This window comes from Oncorhynchus mykiss, chromosome 5 (genome assembly GCF_013265735.2).
Source record: "Oncorhynchus mykiss isolate Arlee chromosome 5, USDA_OmykA_1.1, whole genome shotgun sequence".
NCBI lineage: Eukaryota > Metazoa > Chordata > Actinopteri > Salmoniformes > Salmonidae > Oncorhynchus > Oncorhynchus mykiss.
Window position 1 is genome coordinate 28,290,912 of NC_048569.1, and position 11,479 is coordinate 28,302,390.

At 41.5% G+C, this 11,479-nt stretch overlaps 1 protein-coding gene and 1 long non-coding RNA gene across 6 annotated transcripts in view; both read left to right on the plus strand.

Annotated features, from left to right (window-relative positions):
• Positions 1 to 11,479, plus strand: part of ank1b (ankyrin 1, erythrocytic b) — a 77,082-nt gene that overhangs the window by 21,075 nt on the left and 44,528 nt on the right. The gene's annotated exons all lie outside the window — the stretch shown is intronic.
• Positions 6,812 to 11,479, plus strand: part of LOC118964582 — a 5,386-nt gene continuing 718 nt past the window's right edge. The window contains exons 1-2 of the long non-coding RNA XR_005051707.1: positions 6,812 to 8,125; positions 11,263 to 11,479. The exon at positions 11,263 to 11,479 is cut by the window's right edge and continues 718 nt beyond it. This is a non-coding gene — a long non-coding RNA (uncharacterized LOC118964582). The remainder of the gene's footprint in view (positions 8,126 to 11,262) is intronic.

Consider the following 11,479-nt stretch of genomic DNA (forward strand, 5'->3'; position numbering starts at 1 on the left):
TACAGAGAGATCCTTGATGAAAACTTGCTCCAGAGCTCTCAGGACCTCAAACTGGGGCAAAGGTTCACTTTCCAACAAGGCAACGACCCTAAGCACACAGCCAAAACAATGCAGGAGTGGCTTCGGGACAAGTCTCTGAATGTCCTTGAGTGTCCCAGCCAGAGCCCGGACTTGAACCCGATCTAACATCTCTGGAGAGACCTGAAAATAGCTGTGCTACAATGCTCCCCATCCAACCTGACAGAGCTGAGAGGATCTGCAGAGAAGAATGGGAGAAACTCCCCAAATATAGGTGTGCCAAGCTTGTAGCATCATATCCAAGAAGACTTGAGGCTGCAGATCCACAATCTATTTTAGAATAAGGGGTCTGAATACTTTCAGAATGCACTGCATGTGTAGCATGGTGTGTGTATTGTAGCCTATGTGTTATGTGGGTGGTGGGATGGCGTGTGCATGTGTGAGATTAGAAGTGAAGAACACATGTCCTGGGAGTGGCTGTTGGCAGCAGGGCTAGGTTGATGTAGTGTAGTGTGTGCTAACTGTATGATACTTTACGTGTGCCTGCTCGAATAGAAGGGTTTGTTGTGTCCGTCTTTGAATAATGTGTGTGGATGCATGTGTGTGTGCTTGTGTGGGTATTTTGTGGGTATGTATGTGTCTGTGTCAGCTTTAGAGCACTCTACGGTGACAGAGATGTGACAGGGATAATTTGGAAGTCAGTCAATCAATGTCAATACAGACCAGGACAGGAGCGCGTGCCCCTCTTCTGCCTCTTTCTACAAGAAGCCACAGTGACATGTTACATCCCACAATGACCTTACCAAAGTCATCCAATGCTAGAGTTGGGATGATAGATGAATAAATAGAATATCGTTGTCACGTTCTGACCTTTATTTCCTTTGTTTTGTCATTATTTTGTATGGTCAGGGCGTGAGTTGGGTGGGCAGTCTATGTTTGTTTTTCTATGATTTTAGTATTTCTATGTTTCAGCCTAGTATGGTTCTCAATCAGAGGCAGGTGTCATTAGTTGTCTCTGATTGAGAATCATACTTAGGTAGCCTGGGTGTCACTGTGTGTTTGTGGGTGATTGTTCCTGTCTCTGTGTTTTGCACCAGATAGGGCTGTTTTGGGTTTTTCCACGTTTCTTGTTTTTGTTAGTTTGTTAGTTTGTTAATGTGAAGTGATTTATTAAAACATGAGTCAAAATAACCACGCTGCGCTTTGGTCCGCCTCTCCGTCAATGGAAGAAATCCCTTACAATGGTGAATTTTTGACATTGACGATATATTGTGAAGTGCAAGAAGATATTTTGTGGTGTTCAAGACTATGCTCTATTTGAACATTACAAACCAAAACTGTGCAGTTGTATCAGTTAAGCTGTATCTATATGTCAAATGAAGTCTAAATGAATTAACTAAGATACATTTTTCGGCACACAAAGATAATTTCATGAGAATGTGACTCTAATTTTGTAAATAAGCAAAAAAAAACATTTTGTCATTAATGGCGCAAAACAATTATATCAGATATCACAATATTTGGTGTAGAAAATGTGTCCCCAAATATCACCCTGAAGTATTTTTCTGCCAAGTTGACTTCCTGTTCTGAGTTTTCATTATAGAGGACCAGGATGACTCTTCAACTTCATGTCTTACAACTGACCTTTTTAATGCTATACAGTAATAGAGATTGACTATCTTTCTCCGCTGGCCTCTTAACACTATGGCAACTTTACCGCTATGACCATGTTGAAGGTCACTGCCATGTTGTAGCTTGATAACAATCATGTTGTAGGTCACTGCCATGTTGTAGCTTGATAACAACCATGTTGTAGCTTGATAACAACCATGTTGTAGGTCACTGCCATGTTGTAGGTCACTGCCATGTTGTAGGTCACTGCCATGTTGTAGCTTGATAACAACCATGTTGTAGGTCACTGCCATGTTGTAGCTTGATAACAACCATGTTGTAGCTTGATAACAACCATGTTGTAGGTCACTGCCATGTTGTAGCTTGATAACAACCATGTTGTAGGTCACTGCCATGTTGTAGCTTGATAACAACCATGTTGTAGCTTGATAACAACCATGTTGTAGGTCACTGCCATGTTGTAGCTTGAGAACAAGCATGTTGTAGGTCACTGCCATGTTGTAGCTTGATTATAACAACCATGTTGTAGCTTGAGAACAACCATGTTGTAGGCCACTGCCATGTTGTAGGTCACTGCCATGTTGTAGCTTGATTATAACAACCATGTTGTAGCTTGATAACAACCATGTTGTAGGTCACTGCCATGTTGTAGGTCACTGCCATGTTGTAGCTTGATTATAATAACCATGTTGTAGCTTGAGAACAACCATGTTGTAGGTCACTGCCATGTTGTAGCTTGATAACAACCATGTTGTAGGTCACTGCCATGTTGTAGCTTGATAACAACCATGTTGTAGCTTGATAACAACCATGTTGTAGCTTGATAACAACCATGTTGTAGCTTGATAACAACCATGTTGTAGCTTGATAGCAACCATGTTGAAGGTCACTGCCATGTTGTAGCTTGATAACAACCATGTTGTAGCTTGATAACAACCATGTTGTAGCTTGATAACAACCATGTTGTAGCTTGATAACAACCATGTTGTAGCTTGATAACAACCATGTTGTAGCTTGATAACAACCATGTTGTAGGTCACTGCCATGTTGTAGCTTGATAACAACCATGTTGTAGGTCACTGCCATGTTGTAGCTTGATAACAACCATGTTGTAGGTCACTGCCATGTTGTAGCTTGATAACAACCATGTTGTAGCTTGATAACAACCACGTTGTAGCTTGAGAACAAGCATGTTGTAGGTCACTGCCATGTTGTAGCTTGATAACAACCATGTTGTAGCTTGATAACAACCATGTTGTAGCTTGATAACAACCATGTTGTAGGTCACTGCCATGTTGTAGCTTGATAACAACCATGTTGTAGCTTGATAACAACCATGTTGTAGGTCACTGCCATGTTGTAGCTTGAGAACAAGCATGTTGTAGGTCACTGCCATGTTGTAGGTCACTGCCATGTTGTAGCTTGATTATAACAACCATGTTGTAGCTTGAGAACAACCATGTTGTAGGTCACTGCCATGTTGTAGGTTACTGCCATGTTGTAGCTTGATTATAACAACCATGTTGTAGCTTGATAACAACCATGTTGTAGGTCACTGCCATGTTGTAGGTCACTGCCATGTTGTAGCTTGATAACAACCATGTTGTAGCTTGATAACAACCACGTTGTAGCTTGAGAACAAGCATGTTGTAGGTCACTGCCATGTTGTAGCTTGATAACAACCATGTTGTAGCTTGATAACAACCACGTTGTAACTTGAGAACAAGCATGTTGTAGGTCACTGCCATGTTGTAGCTTGATAACAACCATGTTGTAGGTCACTGCCATGTTGTAGCTTGATAACAACCATGTTGTAGCTTGATAACAACCACGTTGTAGCTTGAGAACAAGCATGTTGTAGGTCACTGCCATGTTGTAGCTTGATAACAACAATGTTGTAGGTCACTGCCATGTTGTAGCTTGATAAGAACCATGTTGTAGCTTGATAACAACCATGTTGTAGCTTGATAACAACTATGGTGTAGGTCACTGCCATGTTGTAGCTTGATAACAACCATGTTGTAGGTCACTGCCATGGTGTAGCTTGATAAGAACCATGTTGTAGGTCACTGCCATGTTGTAGCTTGATAATAACCATGTTGTAGGTCACTGCCATGGTGTAGCTTGATAAGAACCATGCTGTAGGTCACTGCCATGTTGTAGCTTGATAAGATCCATGTTGTAGGTCACTGCCATGTTGTAGCTTGATAACAACCATGTTGTAGGTCACTGCTATGTTGTAGCTTGATAATAACCATGTTGTAGCTTGATAACAACCATGTTGTAGGTCACTGCCATGGTGTAGCTTGATAAGAACCATGTTGTAGGTCACTGCCATGTTGTAGCTTGATAAGAACCATGTTGTAGGTCACTGCCATGTTGTAGCTTGATAACAACCACGTTGTAGGTCACTGCCATGTTGTATCTTGATAACAACCATGTTGTAGCTTGAGAACAACCATGTTTTAGGTCACTGCCATGTTGTAGCTTGAGAACAACCATGTTGTAGCTTGATAACAACCATGTTGTAGCTTGAGAACAACCATGTTTTAGGTCACTGCCATGTTGTAGCTTGATAACAACCATGTTGTAGTAGTTAATCAACTAGTAAGCACTGCGGCTGTTAAAGGAGGCTGCTCTGGATGGGAGCATGTGCTGCTACACTACTGAAAGTGTAAATTAAGTACACATTTTGACATACAATTGTGATATTTAAATCAAAATCAAATCAAATTGTATTTGTCGCATGCACCGACTACAACAGTTCAATGCTTACTTACAACCCCTTAACTAACAATGCATTTTTAAGAAAAATAAGTGTTAAAGAATTTACATAAAACATTCAAATAAAATAATTAAAGACCAACAATAAAATAACAGTAACGAGTTATATACCGGGGGTACCGGTACAGAGTCAATGTGCAGGGGCACAGGTTAGTCGAGGTAATTGAGGTGATATGTACATGTAGGTAGAGGTATTTTGACTATGCATAGTTAATAAACAGAGAGTTTTGGACCTAGACTTGGCGCTCCGGTACCGCTTGCTGTGCGGTAGCAGAGAGAACAGTCTATGACTAGGGTAGCTGGAGTCTTTGGTAGTTTTTAGGGCCTTCCTCTGACATGGCCTGGTATAGAGGTTCTGGATGGCAGGAAGCTTGATGTACTGTGCCGTACTCACTACCCTCTGTAGTGCCTTGAGGATCTGAGGACCATAGTGTTCATTGTTTTCCTTTAGGTACCTTTTGACAAACTTCAAGGGGGCTGTCATGTGCCTTTTACTGAGGAGTGGCTTCCGTCTGGCCACTCTATCATAAAGGCCTGATTGGTAGAGTGCTGCAGAGATGGCTGTCCTTCTGGAAGGTTCTCCCATCTCCACAGAGGAAGTCTGGAGCTCTGTCAGAGTGACCATCGGGTTCTTGTCACCTCCCTAACCAAGGTCCTTCTCCCCAGATTGCTCAGTTTGGCCAGGTGGCAAAAGTCTTGGTGGTTTCAAAGAGTCTTGGTGGTTCCAAACTTCTTCCATTTAAGAATTATGGAGGCCACTGTGTTCTTGGGGACCTTCAATGCTGCAGAAATGTTTTGGTACCCTTCCCCATATCTGTGCCTCGACACAATCTTGTCTCGGAGATCTACGGACAATTCCTTCAAACTCATGGCATGGTTTTTGCTATGACATGCACTGTCAACTGTGGATCTTATGTAGACAGGTGTGTGCCTTTCCAAATCATGTCCAATCAATTGAATTTACAACAGGTGGACTCCAATCACATTGTAGAAACATCTCAAGGAAGATCAATTACCAAATTTTCTGAAATTTTCTAAACTGTTTAAATGCACAGTCAATTTAGTGTATGTTAACTTCTGACCCACTGGAATTGTGATACAGTGAATTATAAGCGAAATCATCTGTCTGAAAACAATTGTTGGAAAAATGACTGCACAAAGTAGATGTGCTAATCGACTTGCTAAAACTATAGTTTGTTAACAAGAAATTTGTGGAGTGGTTGAAAAACAAGTTTTTATGACTCCAACCTAAGTGTATGTTAACCTCCGACTTCAACTGTACATACTGTATGTCAGAGCAGCATTGGACAGTGGCATAGTATAGAATACAGTATATACATATGAGATGGGTGATGCAATATGTAAACACAATTTAAAAGTGACGAAGATACCGTAGAATAGTGTGGAGTGCAGTTTATACATATGAGATGACTAACGCTAGATAAGGAAACATTATTCAAGTGGCTACTGATCCATTTCTAAGCCGCCTCAGATGTGTTATCAGTCTGATGGCCTTGAGATAGAAGCTGTTTTTCAGTCTCTCGTTCCCAGCTTTGATGCACCTGTACTGACCTCGTCTTCTGGATGATAGCGGGGTGAACAGGCAGTGGCTCGGGTGGTTGATGTCCTTGATGATCTTTTTGGCCTTCCTATGGCATCGGGGGCTTTGGGTGTCCATTAGGGCGGGAAGTTTGCCCCCGGTATTGCGTTGGGCAGACCGCACCACCCTCTGAAGAGCATTTTGGGGTATTGTGTGTAGATTGATGAGGATTTCTTTTTAAATATATTTTTAGAATAAGGCTGCAATGGAACAAAATGTGGAAAAAGTTGAGGGGTCTGAATACTTTTCCGAATGCACTGTATATATATTCAAAATGCAGACTGCCTCCAGCTCACATTGTGAAGCGTTGGTGACACGCTGATAGCCTGTAGGCCTGCACTTGAATGGGGAATGAAGGCGCGCTTTCATTACCACTTGAGAAATAAAGGTAATGGCTATTTTTTTATCGTGCACTAAACTGTTTTTAACATACAATTTGCATAAATAATTGTTGCTCAATGAATGGGCTTATAAAAAGTATGTTTTAGTCCAGCAGCAATCAGCTGAGGAGCAGCAGGTGAAATCCTGCTCCAGATCGGCTCTGTATGCGTGATGATTAATGAAAATACACACACACACCAATTTAATTCCACTATATTATGAAAATGTACCTATAGACCGATAAGCATGATGGTCAAATGTATTTACATCGACTGGTATTTCTATCAATGAATAGAAAGCATTATTTTGCAATGGGATTTTTTTTCTTGCGGCCAAAATGCGGCTAACAGCCGGCAATTGCCGGCTAATGGAAAACCTTGTCAGAGCTGAATAATTTAGTGTTGTAACAGTGATCAGGTTGAGACAGTACCTGGCTTTGGCCCCGGACTGAGGTCACCTGCACATGAACAGATGATGAATCTACAGTCACATAGAGCAGAGGTTTATGGAGAGATGAGGACCTCACACCTCTCAAAAGAGGAGTGTGACAGAATCGTCTGGGGGGAGACGGCGCAGAACAGCTGCAGACGTGAGTATGTGTGAGTGTGTGTCAGTGTGTATGAAGGGAATAGACTCAGTAGGACAGGAGAGAGAAAGGAGGGCTCATATGTTACCATGACCTCTTCATTATTGATGGCATGTCAGGCAAAGTCCTGTTACCGCCCCCCTCACCAGCTCAAACTGTCAGAAATAAGTGAGTGGAGTTATTCCCACTCCCAATGATGGAAAAGAAACCTTATGTAAAAATTGGCCCTGGCTGTCCTCTAGTTTGTTTCAGAGAGACAAGCCATGATAGTAATGTATTTAAGGATATACCTTGCCCTTGCCTTGTGTCCTCTGACACAGCAAAATATCCTCTCTTTGTCCCTCTCTATTGCTTTCCTTTCCCCTCTCTCTCTTATGTTCCTCTCCTTTAGTTTCCTTCTCTGTCATCAGCACTTTCACTTGACCCCTCTCTCTCTCTCCCTTTATCCCACATTTCCAACTGTTTAGCTCCCCCCTCTCCTTATCTTGTCTATTTACCTCCCCTCCCACTCCCTCTTGCTAGCTCTGCTTCTTCCGTCTATAAGAATATTTAGAAGATAAATACACAACGCAAAGACAGAGGACGAGAGGACAATAGAGTACTAACGATCAATGGAAATAGTGTTTTTTCTGTAATAGGGATATATTGATCAATGGGTCAGAGACGTGAGGAATTTGTCTAGGCATCGAGCCTGAATTAGGATACTTCTTATTTGGCTTTTGGTCCTGTTTTATTGCAAGGAATTCTAATTGGTCAACCACAGGCTAGGGCTGGGTTATAAACGACATCCTGTCCCTATGTTCTGTGGATAGAATCACAGGAGAGAATCACTGAGGGGAGAATCACTGAGGACAGAGAAGGAACGGCCATCTACCTCTCAACATAACATCTATGATTTATCCTCTCTGAATAAACCTATTTTCCTCCACCTGATTTGCTTTGGGGTCTGTGTTATTATAGAATAACTTCAACTTCTAACATTTGGTGCCGTGACCCGGATGAATTGGTCTGAACAACAACAAGAAAAAACTTATCAACTGTGTGTTGCTCCTGAAGAAAGAGAGAAGGCTGAGCGCAACCCACTTTGGGGAGTCAACTCTGCTGATTGATGGCATAATTGCTGGGTGAGTCTAGACCAATATAATTTTACAAGAACCAAATCAGGTTAAAATTACTGCATGCAATGAGTGATATGTATCTGTGATGTATAAGGTTCAAGTCCTTTGTTCTCTGTTATAGAGTTTAGTCCTTTGTTCGCTCAGTTAGTGGTTTGAGTCCTCTTACAGCTTTGTTCTCTATTATAGGGATTCTAATGTAAGCCTTCAACAAGCTTTTTGAAAGGAACATAAGTTTAGCCAGGTCCTACAGAGACAATTTGTGTTCTAGAAGAGGTTTGAGTCCTCAAAAGGGGTTAGACACACACACACACACACACACATATATATATATATATATATATTATACAACTTTTGAAGTTAATATAATGCCATTGTTAAGTGAGAACCACTCTGGAAAAGGGCGGAACAGCTCCTCCGGATGTGAGCATGAAACAGATTTTAAATTCACTGTCTAGTGATATGAAGAACCATTTCAAAGTAGAGAAGTGTAGGCAAGAGATAATAAATAAATATTCTGTCATTGTTGACAAAGATGGAATATGGAATCTGTCTGATATACAAAAAGCTTGAGGAAAAATACAGAGAATGTCTAATTCCTTGACAAAGACACAATGGTCTTTAACTGTTTGAGCCAAAGTCCGGAAATTAGAGAATCATGACAGGACATAGCAGAGAGATGAAGATAGTTTGAAAGCTCTTGGTGAACAGATCAAAACCTTGAAGGAAGAAATTCAACAATTACAGCCAAGAGTCGTAAAAACAGACTTGGCCCCCACCTGTGGTCTCTCTGTTCCCTCAATCTATCCTCAGGCTAAGTTGCGCAAGGCAGATCAGGTTTCAAGCATCTGGTCAGCACTGCCTGGCTTTGAGTCAACAGATTCTGACAGCGGTGACGAATGATATCTTAGACCAACCAGAACACAGTCTGTAAAAGGTGGTAAAGACAAACCTCAGGTGACAGTAATCACACAAATCAGCATCTCCAGAACAGTTGTATGAAGGGTCAAACACTTTGAAACATCCCCTAGAAGTGGGTATGAAAACGTGGCACCATTTGAAGCGTTATAAGAAACTCTACAATCTACATCCTTATGATGGGTTACAGTTTTTAGCCTTTGCTTTGAACAACCGTGAACATGGTGTACCAGAAGAAAAGGTTTCTAGAGCTGTGGGTGGTGAAGAGCAAGATGTGGCTGATGGATGGAGAACCATACATGTTTTCCTTAAGGGTCTGATCAATGCAACCACCAATTGGGTTAGAGATAACCAAATGTGTTCAAAAACCAAAAGAACTGTTTGTTGAATTGAAGAAAGGTTTAGAACAGAGGTGGTCAGACACAGTGGGTTACCTGACATGGAAGATGAAGATACACTCAAGTCCTCCAGAAATGGGGTATTCACCCATCAGCTGATGCAATCCATACATGATGATTTGTAAAAAAACTTTTGTTTCCACAACTAATGACTGGGAGAGACAAAACTATGGCTACTTCATTGACAGGTTGTCACGACTGAACAGAGACATCAATCAACATAATGAACCGACTGTTATCAGAGGTGTGCAGGTTTCGAATGAAACCAACAACATTATGCGTTCAGCAGAAGAGAAACCTGGTGTATGTCATTATTGCAGGATTTCTAGTCACTGGCAAGAAGAATTTCGGAAAAGAAAATGTGTTCTTATGAGGAATGGCCAGGAGAAGCAGGGTCCGTCTAAGGGAAAATGGAAACAGGACAACAGCCCCAATGATACAATGCTGATGCAGAAATGTAAGAAGCTCTCTCCAGCTCAGCAGCAGAGTTTGCTGGATGCTGTAGAGGTAAACTAATAGACCCCCTCTTGCGTCCCATCTCAGCTGGTGTACATATGAAATCGGATGGAATATATGTAAACATGATGGTTAACAACTTTGCAGTAGATTATTTAGTAGATACGGGTGCTGAAGTCACTGTATTGCCCACATCTTATGCAAAACATATATGTCATCAGTACACAGGCAAGAAGATGAGAGCAACAGGAGTGGGGGGGGACAGATATGAAACAGACCAAACCATTATCAATTTCTATTGGTCCAATGAAGATTGATGCAGGGGTGTGGATAGGCTCATTTGAACAACCTATTTTAGGCCTTGATGTTATTATGCAACTTACTCTACACTGAACATTTCTGAAGGGAAGGTGACGTGGCAAAATAGGCAACTGCAGGAATCTACAGTTCAGAACCATCCTATTTGGACTACGAAGAGAAATGAGTGTGGAACTTTGGATATGGTACCAGTGTGCTAGCAAAGAAGCTATGGACGCTAATAAAGTAGTGGGCTCCTAACATCATCATACAACGTGGCACACCATGTAATCCAGCTACTCTGACGCTTCCTCCAGATACCACATTACTTGAACACAACTGTTGTGAGTTGGTTTTGGATCAGCTCTCTGATTGGTTTATTAAGAGTCATCCGTTTGAAAATCCTGAGTTTAACTTATACACAGACGGTTCAAGCATTGTCGAGGGTCGGGGTGTGAGGAAGGCAGGCTGGGCATGGGAAGTTACTACAATGGACAATGTGACAGTACCAGGCACGTTAGATTTGAGAAAAGCAGACGTTCACTTTGAGTGACATAATGCTTAATTATTGCATACAACTTTCTAATGCAGTAGGGGAAGCAGACAGACAAGTAGAAGAGGCGTGGGGAATTACTTCCGAGGGGGGACATGACGTAGCACCAGTGGGTGATGGTAAAAAAAATATGTAACAGACTCATTAGGACCAAAATGGGAAGGTCCTTATCAAGTTTTGTTCATGACAAGGTCAGCAGTAAAAGTCCAAGGAAAATCACAATGGATATTATGTCACTCATTGCAAGGTTGTCCATGTCGATGACAAAGAGAAGACTGGAGAATAAAGAACTGATTGATTAGCAATCGGGGGCCAATCTCGGGTGAAGAAGCATAGTAAGATGATCAGAAGCTGATAAGCCTCTATGTTGTACACCTCAGTCATCATATTAGGGATATCTAGGTGAAATGTCCAACTTTTTCCTGAAAATCAGGACATGCTTACTTAGCGAAATTAATGTGAAATATTAATTTATCTTGAAACCAGGACATGTTACCTTCCCTTTTTTGTTTCCTTCATTACAGGTTATGAGAATCTACAGTCTGAAGCTGAAGCAATATCCCTATAACCAAGGACTCTACCTGAAATGATACAAGATCACCGGTGAAGTGTTCATTAGAAAAGTCCTTAACCCGTGGAACGGAAGAAGAATTCCTCACTACCGGCAGACTGCCAGAACATCATTTCTAATAGTTATCAATGTGGGACTGATACCAGTGTGGAAGAGCTGGTCACTTTTAA